At 46.2% G+C, this 17308-nt stretch overlaps 1 protein-coding gene across 1 annotated transcript in view; it reads left to right on the top strand.

Moving 5' to 3' along the window:
• Positions 1 to 2151: 2151 nt before the first annotated feature.
• Positions 2152 to 17308, top strand: part of LOC139753386 (solute carrier family 12 member 8) — a 120123-nt gene continuing 104966 nt past the window's right edge. The window contains exon 1 of the mRNA XM_071669821.1: positions 2152 to 2226. The gene's annotated coding sequence lies outside the window, so the exon portion shown is untranslated. The remainder of the gene's footprint in view (positions 2227 to 17308) is intronic.

Raw genomic sequence — 17308 nt, 5'->3', positions numbered from 1 at the left:
TTGGATTTTTCTTGATTTTTTTGAAAAAATAGATTTTTTTGAAATTTTCAGCATATATACTTTTATGTATGAGTGAGGAAAGATTGACCAAGAGGATATATGTGTCGGAGGTGGAGGGAACGAGGAGAAGTGGGAGACCAAATTGGAGGTGGAAAGATGGAGTGAAAAAGATTTTGTGTGATTGGGGCCTGAACATGCAGGAGGGTGAAAGGAGGGCAAGGAATAGAGTGAATTGGAATGATGTGGCATACCGGGGTTGACGTGCTGTCAGTGGATTGAATCAGGGCATGTGAAGCGTCTGGGGTAAACCATGGAAAGCTGTGTAGGTATGTATATTTGCGTGTGTGGACGTATGTATATACATGTGTATGGGGGTGGTTTGGGCCATTTCTGTCGTCTGTTTCCTTGCGCTACCTCGCAAACGCGGGAGACAGCGACAAAGCAAAGAAAAAAAAAAAAAAAAATATATATATATATATATATATATATATATATATATATATATATATATATATATATACACTCTTCTCTCTTGCAGTAAAAGTTCTCATGATCAAAACACTCATATATTGCCTCGATGATGTTTTCCCAGTAAGGTGTTCCCTCACTCATGATGTCTTCTGGACCTGTGATGTTTCTGCCACTCTCACCTCGTGGGCCTTTATAGATGGTGTTGTAAACATAATAAAAGTTCGTCCATCCATGAATTATATTTCCTCTAGTTTTATCCCCCTTGAAATGCCATCAGGTTCACTTCTGCTCAGAGAGAGAGAGAGAGAGAGAGAGAGAGAGAGAGAGAGAGAGAGAGAGAGCCATTCCTGACATCTGAGGACCAAGAGAGGAGACGAGTAATGCAAAAGCCAGAGTAAGAATTTCATCCATAGTTTCTGACAGGTTGTTCAAGAGAAGATGCGGGACTTAACCTAAAGAATTTATAAGCAAGATTAGACTAGGCGTCATGGGTACAGCTTACACCCAACGAAGAACCTAGTACATACGTTTTCTATAAGGGGCAATGCCAGAACAAGCTACTACCCCTTCGCCCTTCTAGCGAGGGAAATTACCATAATAGATATAATGGTACAAATTGAGCCACCTAGCGCGAACATGTAACGAAAGTGAATAACAAAGTCATGCCTAATTACGCGGGTAATTATGCAAGAAAGCTCACAAATCAGGTGGAAAAAAAATAAAAGAAAAATCAACAATCATGAAACAGGAAGCGCCAAGGTTAGTTATGCAAAGTGGTAGATTTTTTTTCCCCACTCGGGATTTAATGATACTAAAGATGAGTTGTGAAATATAAGTTGGTCGATTGTGAGCAAGAGTACGTTCTGCAGTGTATCAGTGTCACTTCCAGTCTTTTTACCTACAGCAGTCGAGGACTTTAATATAATCTCTGAAGTTCTGACATACAAAACCAGCCATCATGCCATTCCCGAGATGAAACACGTAATGACAAAAGTACCTAAAAATTGAGGGAACAGGCCCAAGCCAGAGGAAGTGGTAGGATAACCACGCTATAGAAGAATTAACGAGTAATTAACAGTTAAAGGGGACTGATTCCCTAAATTCAAGGGGAAGCGTCACCGTAAATCAACAAGTGCTCTCGTACGAAGTGGTCACCAACTGCAAGGAGTGACGAGACGACAGCTATAAACTGAATATCCTACACTAAGATCTAATGAGAGCTAACCAACACGAGTAGCAGCAGACTAAACAAGCGAGATCCAATAAAACTTAAGTAATGGTAAGAGTAAAATCTAAGTAAATATTGCACTTAACACACACGACAACTAGAAACCGTAACCTCCTATAAAAAAAAAAAAAAGTGCTTTTGAATTTACAATAATACCAGACGCTGTATCTGGTTAAATAACCGTTCTACGGGCACACAAGATTTTAAATGTCAGTATTTAAACACGTACGAGGCTACTGTCAAAGTCGATCCTTAAAAGTGGAGGCAAATACAAGCGAAGAGTGAATACAGAAAACAAGATGAGAAGAGACAGGAGCAATAACAGGAGGAGGAGGAGGAGGAGGCAGGTGGCCAGAGAGTATCGGGAACATGCGCCGTGGTGGGTACCGGACATGTAGGAGGGAGGGAGGAAGGCACACCAGCCACCACCCACCCTCAGTGATCCTCGGACTGTTCGAGTGAGAACATCTTCGACGTCTGTTCCATTGTGCCCCCCTACGTCTTCCTCGTACTTCCCACAGCTTGAGGTAAGCCTTGTGAAAATTCAGTAGCAGTGATATGTGATACGAACGGCCCGATGAACGTGAAATGGAAGAAGAAAACACGAATTTGGAGTGTAGGGAAGAGATCCGTCGCTACCATATGGTCCACCAACACCTGTTTGTAGGCTCGGCGGCCGCCCACCCATACGTCTCCTACTAAGCACTAACGTAAATTTTACTGGTAAACTTTAAAATTACTCCCCACGACTGTGTAACGTTATGTCACGATTAATTAAGAAATATTTTAAGAAGGATTATGTAAGAGTACGTGTAAAGATAGCTCGATAAACTAATACGTTAAAAATAGATATAATTCTCCGAACGACAGCACAACCCGTGAAATGATTTAGTAAAATAAGATGAAGGAAAATTTAATTAAAAGGCTGGTTATCCAAGAATATGCTTAAACACTCAAAATATAATTCATCTTTTATATAAAACAAACGTGACATCTTCAGCTAGAGGGGTTAAAAAGTTTGAAACTTAACTGGTAATTTTTAACTTGTAAGACATTTAAGTGTTCTGTGCTTGATCATTCCAACATGTATATGTTATTTTGATGTTATTACATGCAATTCTTCGACAAGTCCCTACAAGTTCACGAATAAGAAACGATCTGGGAAGATCTGGTGAGTTGCGACACCTGAGACAAGGCAGTGACGTAAACGGCCTGAAGCGCCCGGTAGCGGAAGTAGGTCGCTGAGTGGTTTTATCAGTGGAAGTTCACGTTCTCTCACCCGGCTTCGGATCCCGCCTGTCGCTCGTGGTCCATCTTGTGAGGCTATGTTTTCCCTTCCTCCATCTATTACTTAACATTCAAGATATCTGTTCCATGATAGAGCATCCGTACACGCACATGCTGGACGACACAAATAGCACGCCCGTCTTATCTGCTATCGAGCGGCACATAATCTATTGTTGGGCCATAGTGTGTGCGTCGGGCGCGGCCTTATCAAACTTGTCAACCCTGCAGGTGGCAGGGAGGGAGGGAGGTGGAGGAGGAGGCCAGAACCCTCCAGCCCTGATAACCCTGGAGTGGTTGTCATACAGCATTATCTCTTTTTATCTTTATTCTTGATTTAATAAGGCAATACAATTATATGAATTATGGCAGTCAGCTTCCACTGACAAAGTGATAACCCTGGAGTGGTTGTCATACAGCATTATCTCTTTTTATCTTTATTCTTGATTTAATAAGGCAATACAATTATATGAATTATGGCAGTCAGCTTCCACTGACAAAGTGATGTATGGGGCACACAGCTGAATCCCGATGACTCTAAACCTGGTCATGTCTTGGGCTGCAGATACTGGGAAATACTTGTGTATTTCCTTATCTTGTAATGCTTGTGCTCCGGAGGTAGGAAAGGATGCATTGCCATATCCTCTCAGAGTATGCGGGACATACACATATGTGTTCTTTATCCATGTGTTACATTGCAATATATCATCCCTAAAAATGTTATGATGAGAGCTTGAGAGGGTAAGTACTTTCATTAAACACATCAAATATAAACTCTTTTTGGTGTGACAAACGTTATCTGATTGAACTAAACCAGTCACAGGACAATGATAATAGAAGCTTGTCCTTTATAATATACACAAATCAATCGTGTGTCACCATGGGCTCTTCTGGGGTCAGACTCACATGAGTTCTAATCCTGGGAGTGGCAGCCGGCCAACACCCAACCTACGTGTTCATCCTCCCCTTTGGTCTGGTCGATAAATGGGTACCAGGCTTAGGCTGGTGTGTGTGTGTGTGTGTGTGTGTGTGTGTGTGTTTACACACAGGAATAAAGATATCGTACAAATGCAAAAGGTTAAGAGACGTAGCAATACAAATGTAAAACTTTCTCCTTAGAACACACGGACAGTAATCAGGTAAGAAGACAAACACACAAACGGACAATACGACACACTTACAATCATACGAACGTACACAACCATACCAACGTACACAACCACACAAATGCAAAGGGGAAAAGAAAATACAAGCGAGCAAAATCAACAGTTTGGATAGAGGTGCTATAAGCCAGACAAAATTAATGAGGCACGAAAGTAATACAGAGCAGAGAGAGAGAGGGTGGACCGTATCTGTTTGTACCGCGAAATCATCTCATACCTCGGAGGAGGTGTAAAGATGGTTATGTGGAGATATGTAAGTGGCAGAGCGATGAGAGTTGTGGCTTGGCTGCGCTACTCAACGTGGAAGGTATGTCAGTGGCAGGAGGAGTGTGGCAAGGGCGCCTCTTGGGACCTGGTAGTGGTGATGGTTGACGTTACTGACCTACCGCAAGGAATGAGTTCATGCGACAGTATGTCTGCAGATGATACAGAGTTTATGGCCGTCACTGGTGATGTGGAAGACTGTTGTAAGACACTGTCGGGAGATCTTGATGGTCTGCTCCAGCAGCTTGGTGGGAACGGTGAGTGATGGACATGTTGGCTCAAAGTGTGAGTCACCACGTACCAAGAATCGAGGGTGACCTCGGTGGAACTACAGATCAGCAGGAAGAGTCCTGGAGTGGAGTGGAGTGAGGATGATCCTGGGATATTAACAGAACACGTCCGTTTCATCATTGCAGAAGCACACTGGACAGAATGGTGGAGCAGCTCATGCGTTACTGGTGAATGTAACAGCGACCATCATGGAATTAGAATGGTGTCTAAATTTGACGGTGTGGATTATAGAGAGAGGCTGCAAATACTGCAATTACCTTCCCTTCCATGTGTCTGGGCAGGGGAATGGGGGCGTTGTGGCTCTGAATGAAACAAAGGCCAAGAGGAAGGTGGAAAAATAGATTGGGAATGTCCGAGGGGAAGTAAAATAATATGTGGGGTCAGTGTGAGGGCAAGGGTAAAGGAGGGAGTGGTGCTTCTGCCAAAGGAGGAGTTCTGGGAACATATGAAAGAGAATGAGGGAGTGAGTCCCACAGTGATATGAATGAAAGTAAAAATGGATTACGAGAATTGGATGATCAAAATTCATTGGTGCTTCTATAACTGGTAGCGAGAGGAGTGAGGAAGATAGGCGAGTATTTTGGAGGAAGCTGAGTGAGATTTTAGCAATTTGACTTGAGTTTTCAAGTATCAGTATTAATTCGAATACAAGAAAGGGTTAATGCGGAAACTAAGAGTATAACTGGGGGTTAGGGAACCTGGGATACCGAGTATGAATGAAACTTACGAACAGTTTCTAGAGCTGTGTGCCGAAAAAGGAGTGGTGATTGGGAAGACCTGGTTGAAATACAGAGACACGCAAGCATACGTGAGGGAATGGGGTTAATGGTGAGCGGACAAAATTGGATTACGTACCAACTGACAGGCATGTTATAGAGAGGGACTTATGAATGTCACCGTGCTGAGAGGGGCAGCTGGTGGCGTGTCTGATCACTTCCTGGTGGAGACGATGGAGAAATTTAGATAGAGGCTTTGGGAAAAGAGGAAATGCCATGGGTGTAAGGAAGGTGGTGAATGTGAGTGAACTTGGAAACGAGGCTTGTCTGAGGAGACACCAGGAAAGACTGGGTGGAGAATGGCGATACGTGAGAGTACACGAAACTTCAGAAATGGCAGTTATTGAGGGACGAAGCTCCTGCATTTTGCCGAAAAGTGTGTGGCATCCGGAGCCTGGGATGTGGGTATGAGGGGAAAGACTTAGACCATACGAGATGGCTGTGGCTGATACCGTCAGCAGGCGAGGATATGGCTGACGTGTGTGTGTGTGTGTGTGTGTGTGTGTGTGTGTGTGTGTGTGTGTGTGTGTGTCCCTCCCTCATACACACACAAGTGTTGTCAACATCTCATTTGTTATTCAGGGATAAGCCCAGAGAGGAGACCACGAAGATAAACACGGCAGTGCCATGTTTATGTATACACTTGAGTGGGATATACTGATGGTCTGAGGCCACGGTGTGACCTGTTGTGATGCTGGTATTCAGGGGGTCACGCTTTGACCTGTGGTGATGCTGGTATTCAGGGGGTCACGCTTTGACCTGTTGTGATGCTGGTATTCAGGGGGTCACGCTTTGACCTGTTGTGATGCTGGTATTCAGGGGGTCACGCTTTGACCTGTGGTGATGCTGGTATTCAGGGGGTCACGCTTTGACCTGTGGTGATGCTGGTATTCCGAGGGTCACGCTTTGACCTGTGGTGATGCTGGTATTCAAGGGGTCACGTTTTGACCTGTGATGATGCTGGTATTCAAGGGGTCACGTTTTGACCTGTGGTGATGCTGGTATTCAAGGGGTCACGCTTTGACCTGTGGTGATGCTGGTATTCAAGGGGTCACGTTTTGACCTGTGGTGATGCTGGTATTCAAGGGGTCACGTTTTGACCTGTGGTGATGCTGGTATTCAGGGGGTCACGCTTTGACCTGTGGTGATGCTGGTATTCCGAGGGTCACGCTTTGACCTGTGGTGATGCTGGTATTCAAGGGGTCACGTTTTGACCTGTGGTGATAATGGTATTCAAGGGGTCACGTTTTGACCTGTGGTGATGCTGGTCGTGTGCACTTAAAGATTCCGTTGGGTTAAAGCTGTGTTGCGTGAGTGTTGATGTGTCGTGTGTTGTAAGTATACTGTTTCTCGAATGTTTTATCTGAGTGTGTTTCAAGGACGGACTCAAACTTTCGTGAGTGTATGGTGTTGTGTATCATTCACTTGACCTGTGTGGTGCATATAGAAGACCTCCAGTGGACTGAGAATATCAAATATCTTGAGAGTGTCAGTTAACTGGAGTGGTAGGAGTGTATCAGTTAACTGGAGTGGTAGGAGTGTATCAGTTGACGTGAGTGGAGTGAGTATATTGGGATCGCATCACCTGATGTGTCGTCACCTGAGGGACAGAGCAGCAGCTGAGTGCTTCGTACCACTCAAGTTGTCTTAGCGCATCTCTTGAACCTCTGAGTGTATCAACGCAGTGGTGAAGTGTGAGGTTTGGGGTGTTCATTAGCTTGCCCTGGCTTACATTCCCGCTTTTACGGGTATTACTTTGGCTTTCGCTCCCGAGAGCTGGCTGCTTGTGTGCCCCCCACCATTAGCTAGACCATGCAATACTCGGTAAGCTGCTGCGTCACATAGTTACTATGTGGCCGTTAGCAACTCAAGGGTGGGCCGTTGTAGATAAATGTTTCTTTCTCTACACCTTTGCAACTCTCTGCAACCTACCCTGTCAGTCCCAATAACCTTAACCTGACACATTGTAAAAATACAGGGCTTTTCACTTCCTCCAAAATTTCGTCAATACTTTTCCTTATCTCTTCTTCTTCCCATATCATTAACTATGGTCCCAGGCTGGAACCTCCAACATCAAAAAAAAAAAAGGGGGGGTCCGCGGCGTCGATACACCATCGAAGTTGACCTCAACGTTGAGTCTGGATAACAAGTGGAAGGTGACCCCCCGCCAGAGTGTGGAGAGCTTTGACAGAAGAGGTGGGGTAAACTAACATAAAACAGAGATGAACAGAACCGACAAAAAAAGTGAAAAGAAAAAAGAACAACTAAACCTTCCCCAGGCACGGATATTCCCTGGGTAGAAATATGTCTAGAGTTGTCCAAACTCCACTTGGTGCAGCTGTGTGGGCAAGGCTGTGACGAACGCTCAAACTCAACTTTTCCTGGTCATATTATCATCTGAAAATTCACAGGATTAGTCTTTTCGTATCTATGTGTCATTTCTACTTTTGCAAAGGAAGAACCTGAAAATATACGTGTGTGTGTAAGTGTGTGTGAACTTTCCGTTGAGCAGCAGAAGCGTTTGCCTTTGAAGTAACACTTTGTTTACCACAGCGAGTGCGCGCCACGCCACACGACCCTGATGAAAAATGTCCCTCGTCTAAAAAGTGATATTGAAAATAACGTGAATGTCGATCCCCCAGGGCAAGTTAGGTGAGGGTTTTGCATCGGTTCACTTGATCGCGTCGAACATGCTCTGTGGGTTTTTTTTTTTTTTTACCCAACGTTTACCCTCGTATTTAAACTCCTCGCTACTCAGTTGGAGATTATTATTGGGAAGGAAGTATAATAGTGTTATTATGGTGTACTGACAGTATACTAGAGTTACTAGGGAAGGAAGTATAATAGTGTTATTATAGTGTACTGACAGTATACTAGAGTTACTAGGGAAGGAAGTATAATAGTGTTATTATAGTGTACTGACAGTATACTAGAGTTACTAGGGAAGGAAGTACAACGGAGTTACTGCAGTGTACTGACAGTATACCAGAGTTACCAGGGAAGGAAGTACAACGGAGTTACTGCAGTGTACTGACAGTATACTAGAGGTACTAGACATAACACTTTAGTGTTTCTTGTGTAGCATTTGTGTTTCGTGAGTGCAACATGCTTCGGTGGTGTATTAACACCTGTGTTTCGCGAGTGTATCACTTGTTTTACTTGTCTCGTGAGTCTATAATGCAGCGTGTGTTTCGTTGTGTGTGTCATGTTTCGTTCGTGCAACACTTGTGTTCCATGAGTGTATCACTTGTAGTTCGTGTGCTTGACCCGTGTTCGGCATGTGTATCACTTGTACTTCGTGTGCCTGACCCGTGTTACATGAGTGTATCACTTGTAGTTCGTGTGCTTGACCCGTGTTCGGTGCGTGTGTATCACTTGTATTTCGTGTGGTTGCCCCGTGTTCGGCGTGTGTATCACTTGTAGTTCGTGTGTTTGACCCGTGTTCCATGAGTGTATCACTTGTAGTTCGTGTGCTTGACCCGTGTTCCATGAGTGTATCACTTGTAGTTCGTGTGCTTGACCCGTGTTCCATGAGTGTATCACTTGTAGTTCGTGTGTTTGACCCGTGTTCCATGAGTGTATCACTTGTAGTTCGTGTGCTTGACCCGTGTTCGGTGCGTGTGTATCACCTGTGCTTCGTGAGTGCGTCTCCTGTACGTGTCGTAAGTGTACCAAGTGACCTGTACGTGGCAGACGTGCCTTGAATGATAACGCTAACGTGTCATGATAGTAAATGTCATCTGTGTCTAACAGAAGGGCATCATGTAAATCAATTATAAGTTTGACTGTCGTAAGTGTATCGTTTGACTGTCGTAAGTGTATCGTTTGACTGTCGTAAGTGCACCACATGACTGTTGTAAATGCATCACCTTTATGTTGTAAGTGCATCATCTGTATGTTGTAAGTGCATCACCTGTATGTTGTAAGTGTACCACCTGATTGTTGTAAGTGGATCACCTACATGTTGTAAGTGCACCACCTGACTGTTGTAAGTGCATCACCTGACTTGTAAGTGGATCACCTGTATGTTGTAAGTGTACCACCTGACCGTTGTAAGTGCATCACCTATATGTTGTAAGTGCACCACCTGACTTGTAAGTGGATCACCTGTATGTTGTAAGTGCACCACCTGACTGTTGTAAGTGGATCACCTACATGTTGTGAGTGCACCACCTGACTGTTGTAAGTGGATCACCTGGATGTTGTAAGTGCACCAACTGACTGTTGTAAGTGGATCACCTACATGTTGTAAGTGCACCACCTGACTGTTGTAAGTGCACCACCTACATGTTGTAAGTGCACCACCTGACTGTTGTGAGTGGATCATTGAATACCATGAGTGAATCACTTCACTGTGTCATGAGTGCAACACTTGACTGTCATAAGTGCATCTCTTGTAAATGCATCTTTACTTACGTGCATCACGTCACTGTCGTAAATTCATGACTTGAATGTTTTCGATCGTACTCTGTGTGTGTGTGTGTGTGTGTGTGTGTGTGTGTGTGTGTGTGTGTGTGTGTGTGTGTGTGTGAACTCAGGGTCATGAGAATGTATCAGTCAGAGAATCGTGGACGTCTCGTGTGAGTGTGTCTTGACAGCTTCACGTATATCAAGGGTTGACTGGGTGAGTCGTAAGTGTACGAATCACATGTCTCGTGTGCTATGAGCGTATCACATGACCTTTGTGAGATCATCTTGAACATGGCCCTTAATCCTCTCCTGACCCCTGAACCCTTCACCTCATCCCATCCCTCACCAGACCAGAGCCCTCACCTGACCCCCAGCCCTCACCTGACCCCCCAGCCCTCACCTGACCCTAGCCTTCACCTGACCCCAGCCCTCACCTGACCCCTAGCCTTCACCTAACCCCAGCCCTCACCTGACCCCAGCCCTCACCTGACCCCAAGCCTTCACAGGACCCCAGCCCTCACCTGACCCCAGCCTTCACCTGACCCTAGCCTTCACCTGACCCCAGCCTTCACCTGACCCCAGCCCTCACCTGACCCCAGCCCTCACCTGACCCCAAGCCTTCACAGGACCCCAGCCCTCACCTGACCCCAAGCCTTCACAGGACCCCAGCCCTCACCTGACCCCAGCCCTCACCTGACCCCAAGCCTTCACAGGACCCCAGCCCTCACCTGACCCCAAGCCTTCACAGGACCCCAGCCCTCACCTGACCCCAGCCCTCACCTGACCCAAGCCTTCACCTGACCCCCAGCCCTCATCTGACCCTAGTCTTCACCTGACCCCAGCCCTCACCTGACCCCCAGCCCTCACCTGACCCCAGCCCTCACCTGACCCCTAGCCTTCACCTGACCCCAGCCCTCACCTGACCCCCAGCCCTCATCTGACCCCGGCCTTCACCTGAGCCCAGCCCTCACCTGACCCCCAGCCCTCACCTGACCCCAGCCCTCACCTGACCCCTAGCCTTCACCTGACCCCAGCCCTCACCTGACCCCCAGCCCTCATCTGACCCCGGCCTTCACCTGAGCCCAGCCCTCACCTGACCCCAGCCCTCACCTGACCCTAGCCCTCACCTGACCCTAGCCTTCACAGGACCCCAGCCCTCACCTGACCCAAGCCTTCACAGTACCCCAAGCCTTCACCGGACCCCAGCCCTCACCGGGCCTCACCACCACCCACCCTCACATCTCAAGTCTTTACTGTAAAAATATTTTGATACAAATCCCGACCGCAATGGTCCTTCTGGACGTCAGGAGGTAACTTTTGAGCATCAAGCTCCTCATTGTTTGGCAGGACTCCTCAAGGGCGGGAAGCTCCTGTCCTCTAAAGTCCTCTTGCATCCAGGGGCCTCTCTGCAGGCCGCCTCCCCAGAGCCTCTCCCCAGTAGTTCCTAATGACGAGCGAGGCCCTACCATCACAGGGGAACTAACCGATCCTTTACCTAACACAAATTTTTTTCCCTTACCACCCTCCGCAAAGTCACGCACAGCCGGGACGTTTGTCTCGTATATGTAAACACCTTTGACAGCGGACGTCCATTACTCGAGCGAAGGTCGTCATTATTCTGCCAGGACGAACAACGGAAAAATGGCCTCGCGAATCGTGGACGACGTCAAGAGAGAGAGAGACGATGTAAAGTGTGGTGACGCGTGACGCGTCCCAGGCGTTGTGGGGAAGGCATCCGTGAAGCGGTGGTGTTGTCGCCGCGCCGAGGGGATGGGGCAGGACCCACCACCATGGATGCTTGTGTTCCCGTAAGTCAATGTGGCTAACGAGGCGGCGTTAGCACTGAACACGGGCATATCCCGGAGGAAGGCTGCGGGGCAGGAGCAGGAGGAGATTATGGCAGCAGGAGAGAGCAAGAAGAAACAGGACTGGCAGGGGGAAGAGTGCAAGTGAAGGAAGGAGAGAGAGAGAGAGAGAGAGAGAGAGAGAGAGAGAGGACGAGGCAGTAGTCTGGAACCTGGCTAACCGTCCAGGTCAGGCACCATTCCAGCTGCACATTTCTCTGGGTTTTCCGACCTGCCTCTCTGGTTCTCTATATTGTAGAGAAGATCGACAAGGATAAGTTTACGTCTCAAATGCGTCGCAAATATCTTCTTCAACACACGTCCGGTCATGGACCAGAATGCAATTCTTAGGGCTGTCAGTAATGCACAAACTGTTCTACCATTCTCCTACAGTGTCAGGCTAATGATGAAGTGCTTTGTATTAAACCTACCAAAATCATCCTGTTAATCTGGTTCCTGTATGTTCTCTCCGTCTAACCTGTAGTTCTACGGGAGCCTCACTCAACTCTCACCATTCGTAGCAAGTAAGAATTACGTGTACAATGAATAAACGTCATTTTCCACCTCATCTACCTACCAAGGTGCTGGAGCGTCGAGATCCCCCTACAGCGTTTCACAACCTTTCACATCATCAGTTACTGCCATCAGTTACTGCATCATCTGCAAACATATTGTCGCATCATCATCTTACCTACAGGCAGGTCATCCCCATGTACCATGAACAACACAGGAGGACCCATGACCATCCTTGTGGCACTCCGGGAATGACTGACCTCGCATTAATCACCTCCTAATCACTCATCTCATCACTCTTCCAATTAAACATCTCGTCCATCTTTCGTCCACATCAGAGATCCACTTCCCTCTCATGTTCACTCATAACCTGTCGTGAGGCAACACATCCAATGCTTCTAAAAGCAAAAAACAATTAATCCAGTCAGATACAATCCATCCAAACCCTCTCTCCTCTATATTAGTTTGAGACAGTCTCTCCTGATTTATAATCGATCAAATTCATCATTGATAACTTCGATATCTTTCGCACTTTCAAATACATATATCCCACAATATCACCATGTAATTGCAACCAGTTTTGTGCAGACTTCAACCTGACTGTGATGAAACTATGAAATAGATTCTGATCGTCCTTAACCCTATGCAAGACTGTGATGGAACTCGGAAATACATTCTGATCGTCCTTAATCTTATGCAAGAGTTGTCCTTTTACTTCGTCTGGTCCTTCATCCTTCTGGCTGATGTGTCCCAGTCCCGAGCCATTGGCCTCGGGGATCTTCTGCACCTCCTGCCTTAAGTCTCTCCCCTTTAAACAATGTCTCATGACCTGGAGGGCTTGCTGCTCGTCCTGTATCCGGACTCCACACATCTTGCGGTCCTGTATCCGAACTCCACACAGCATCATCGTGAACTCCGATATCCGCAACCCACCTATCTTGAGGTCCATCATGCAGACTTCACATATTTTGTGGTCTATTATTCCCCCTTTCCACATAATATCCACATGCCATGTAGTCCTTTACCCGGACCTCCACATATCCTGTGGTCTGATATCCGGCCTCCACACACCTTGTGGTCGGTTATCTGGGCGTCCACACGCCTTGTGGTTCTTTATCCAGACTGCACATATCTGGACAGTTCCACTACAACCTTGATTTCCCTCGGGTAGCCAACCTTGGCACCAGCTCCAATCCACTGGTGGATGTGCTACGGTGTCCTCACAGCCGTGGACGGTGTCTGTGTAAATTTCCCAAATCCACCAGAGCTTGGTGGTCCGCCTGCCGCCTCTCCCTGCTTCGATCCACAATACGCGGGCGCAAGTAACACTCCCGTGTCGTTACCCAGAGCTGTCCAAATGAAGGATCAAATCCCCCGATTCCCCTTATCGGATACCACTTAAAACGCTCAGAATCCCTCAAATGGAATAGTGTCTTCGCTGCTCTATCTTCAGAGTTACGACCCTCCTCGAGTGCGTCTGACAATTCACCACTTCTGTCAGTCGGATTCACCCACTCATGAATATCCTAATGAGGGAAACGTATTTACGGCAACTAGTAATGCCCTGGTCGCCACCGAGACCTCTTTCAGACCACAGAGCCTTGACGACCATCTGGGTTTCGAACATTTCCCATCTACCTGGCGATGCATCGTCCACCCCTGGCTTGGCCAGTACGTCTGCGCCTCCACCCCCACCTGTTGCTGCCGGGTCTCCTCCACCACCGTCTACCCTCCAGGGAACACCGGACTTGCTCTCGACTGCCTTACCTCATTCAACTTTGCCTCGGTAACTTCTGGGTTATCAGCAGTAATCTGTCTCATCACACCATCGCTGTTAGCATTACAGACCTGTTTTTTCAGTAAATCTGCTCGATATTCGTGTATTCACTTGTATAACCTTGCTCCGAATATCATAATTATCAGTGTATTCCCCTTCTGTCATTTAACAGTGGCGAAGGTGTGTCACCACTGGATTTTCGGGTCCCTCAGCAGGTGTCTGGGAAATGTATTTGCTCAGCAAAATACTTCCCTTATCCTCGCCAGCTCCATCTGTGTTCTCTCCGGCATAATACATGACCTTTTAAACATATCTTTCATTCCTGTATTACGTTTCCACTTCAGAATATTCTCCACATGGTTCACTCTACCATATATCACTTTACTGGGCCCATCTTCTACCATCTTATCTTTACCAAATATCACTTTACTAGGCCCATTTTCTACCGTGTTATCCTTCTCAGATATCACTTTACTGGACGCAGCTTCTCTACCTTGTTAGACTTCACATCTCTCCTGACACCACAGTTACAATAACCTTCAAATTCTATTCTGTTCTCTTCTCTCAGGTCTCTTCATCCTCCAGTTTGTGTGTGTGTGGTGTGTGTGTGTGTGTGTGTGTGTGTGTGTGTGTGTGTGTGTGTGTGTGTGTATTATGTATGGGGAGGAAGTTCTTCGCTCCAATCTCTTGAACTTTCTCTTCCATTCTACAATTTTCAATACTCCTGTGAGCCGTCCACTTTCACAGTCACATTATTCAGTTCGTCCCACTCACCACTTCTCTTACACTATGAAGGTCCTTCTTTACATCTTTTCTCTGGTTACTTGGGGACTTATATGCTATGGCCTCTGGTTGCTCTGTACGTGCTTCTGTCTTGAAGGACTGTTGGCTATTGAGGTCATGAAACGGGTGTAAAAACTCAAAAGGTTATGATCAGGACACTACTGACTCTTCTTTCTTCCATGGTGGGCAAATTTAAAGCCTGTAACTCAACTTTCTCGATTCTGGCTTCGCTACCTTCCTCTGGACCTCCTCACTGAATTCTATGTGATCCTTTAAGTACGGTGACCAGTAGACAGTTTTGTGTCCTTTATAGTCTTCCTAAAGTGGGGATCAGACGACAGGTTGAGTACACTGTCAACCCTTCAGTCATCCTCACACACAGGTTCCTGAACCTTATCCCCCTGTTAGATGATGCTCGTCATCAACCACGTCTCGGCCCAACTTTTGGCGTTTGTGTACGTACGTTGTAAGTTGATGGCGACGATCTTCATCACACTTTATACGCCCGTCTTGACCTTGGCATCATCTGCAAACAGAGGTGTAAGTCCAATTCTTCCAGCTAGCCACTCACACGGATCAAGAAGAGCAACGGCTCTAGGGCTAAGACCCTGCGGCACGCCACTCATGACCTCCATCCATTTCCAGAAGGCTCTTCTGACATGCCTCTGTTATGTCCTTCCGCGATGATCATTTCGTATCCAAAGAAGGAATCGTTCCTCTTTTCCTGCCTAAATACCCTACTTTCTCATCAACTCCCTTCGTCGTACAATGTCAATTCAGTTCGGATACAGTTTATAAATCTTTTCTAAACCGGAACTCACTCTCTTTTAGAAGTCTATGACATTTTTTGTGCATGACTTCCCTGTACTCGTGTTATCCCTCGTCTATGGACTGTCCTCTTTGCACGTAGTCATCTAAAATGCTCACTGATTACCTTTTCCCAGTCTTCTACAGGCCACACTCAACAGAGACACTGGTCTGTCCTGCAGTGAGGCCTCCAGACATCCTTTCTTGAACAGAGTGACGACATTTCCTGTCTTCCTTTCCCAAGGCACTTTACCCTTCCTCCGGCGACATCCTGAACCACATTTCCCATGTTTCGTCAAGCGTATGACATACTTGGACACGTATGGAGACATTGCATCAGGACTGTGAACCTCATATAGTTCAAGAAGCATTATTTGTACGTCTTTCCCAGATATTTCCACGCTTTTCAACGCCTGTTCCCCATTCCACTCCCCCTGGCGTTGGGGCTATGGTGGTTTCCACTGTAAATTCACTTCTGGAACGTCATTCAGTTCCCCGTACATCTTCACACCATTCTCTGAAACTCTTCCCTTTGAATCCCTAAGCCTGATAAGCTGCTCTTAATCTTGCAGACGAAGATATGAATGAAGTTATGGAAAACTTCCGCATTATCTCCTACCTTCTCCGAATCATTCTTTTTCTTTTAAATTTCTCCCGTTCCTCCCTCCCCATAGTAAAGGTATGCCCATTCCTTACGCTTGTATATAATTCAGATACTGGCTAGGTGTAGTGCCACCTACATTCTCTCTCTCTCTCTCTCTCTCTCTCTCTCTCTCTCTCTCTCTCTCTCTCTCTCTCTCTCTCTCTCTCTCTCTCTCTCTCTTCCTGACGCACCTTCACTGTAGATTTCACAGAGCCACCACCTCAGCGCTGACCCTGGTTCCTAAACCCCATTTCCCAGTTTATGTTCCCATTGAAATTATTCAGTTCTAAAACACAGTGTCTGCCTTTATAACGTCTCTTTCAAGTCTAAGTTTACTCTATCTTTATTTTCTCTCAATCGTAATAAAATTACATGATCCTTTTTTCCCCCCAAAATGGTGCACCATATGATATTCTCGAATTCCATGCTATTATCTGTGAAGTTATGATCAAGTAATGATGGTGTGTCAGTCATTTTAATCCTCGTGTGCCCAGTGACACGCTGGTTTATGACATTTTCCTCTGAAAACTTATGTCCCCATAACTCAACATGAGAATATAAAAGTCCCCAGCCCCCCCAAGTCTGTCTCTCCATTATTGAAATTTCCTATTATCATTACGTGATCATTATAGAAAATGACGTGTTTTACATCTTCGTGAGCCATTCCGACTGCTTCGTCAATGTCATTGTTGTGTGTATGTAATAATCTGTACAGGACGGGGAGGAGGTTGTACACTCGTGGAGTACCCCATCTCTCGAATTTTCTCTCCCACTGTACAACTTTGTAAGCCTCTGTGTGTGAGGTGTCCACATTCACAGTTTCATTATTCCGTTTATTCCATTCATCCACCACTTTTGTATTACATTTTATGGTCTGTTATAACCCTGTCTCTTTTAAAGACTTTAGACCCTGTTGCTCAGGTTACGTCTTACTCCTCTTTCTTCCATGGAGGGCATCTTAAAAGGCTTCTGAACTTTCCCCTGGAGTAAGATCTCTTAATCCTGGTGCCGTCTGTATCACCTTCTTCTGGATCTTCTCTATCAGCTCAGTTTG

This window comes from Panulirus ornatus, chromosome 14 (assembly GCF_036320965.1).
Source record: "Panulirus ornatus isolate Po-2019 chromosome 14, ASM3632096v1, whole genome shotgun sequence".
Classification (NCBI taxonomy): Eukaryota; Metazoa; Arthropoda; class Malacostraca; order Decapoda; family Palinuridae; genus Panulirus; species Panulirus ornatus.
This window is presented reverse-complemented; position numbering and strand designations above follow the sequence as displayed.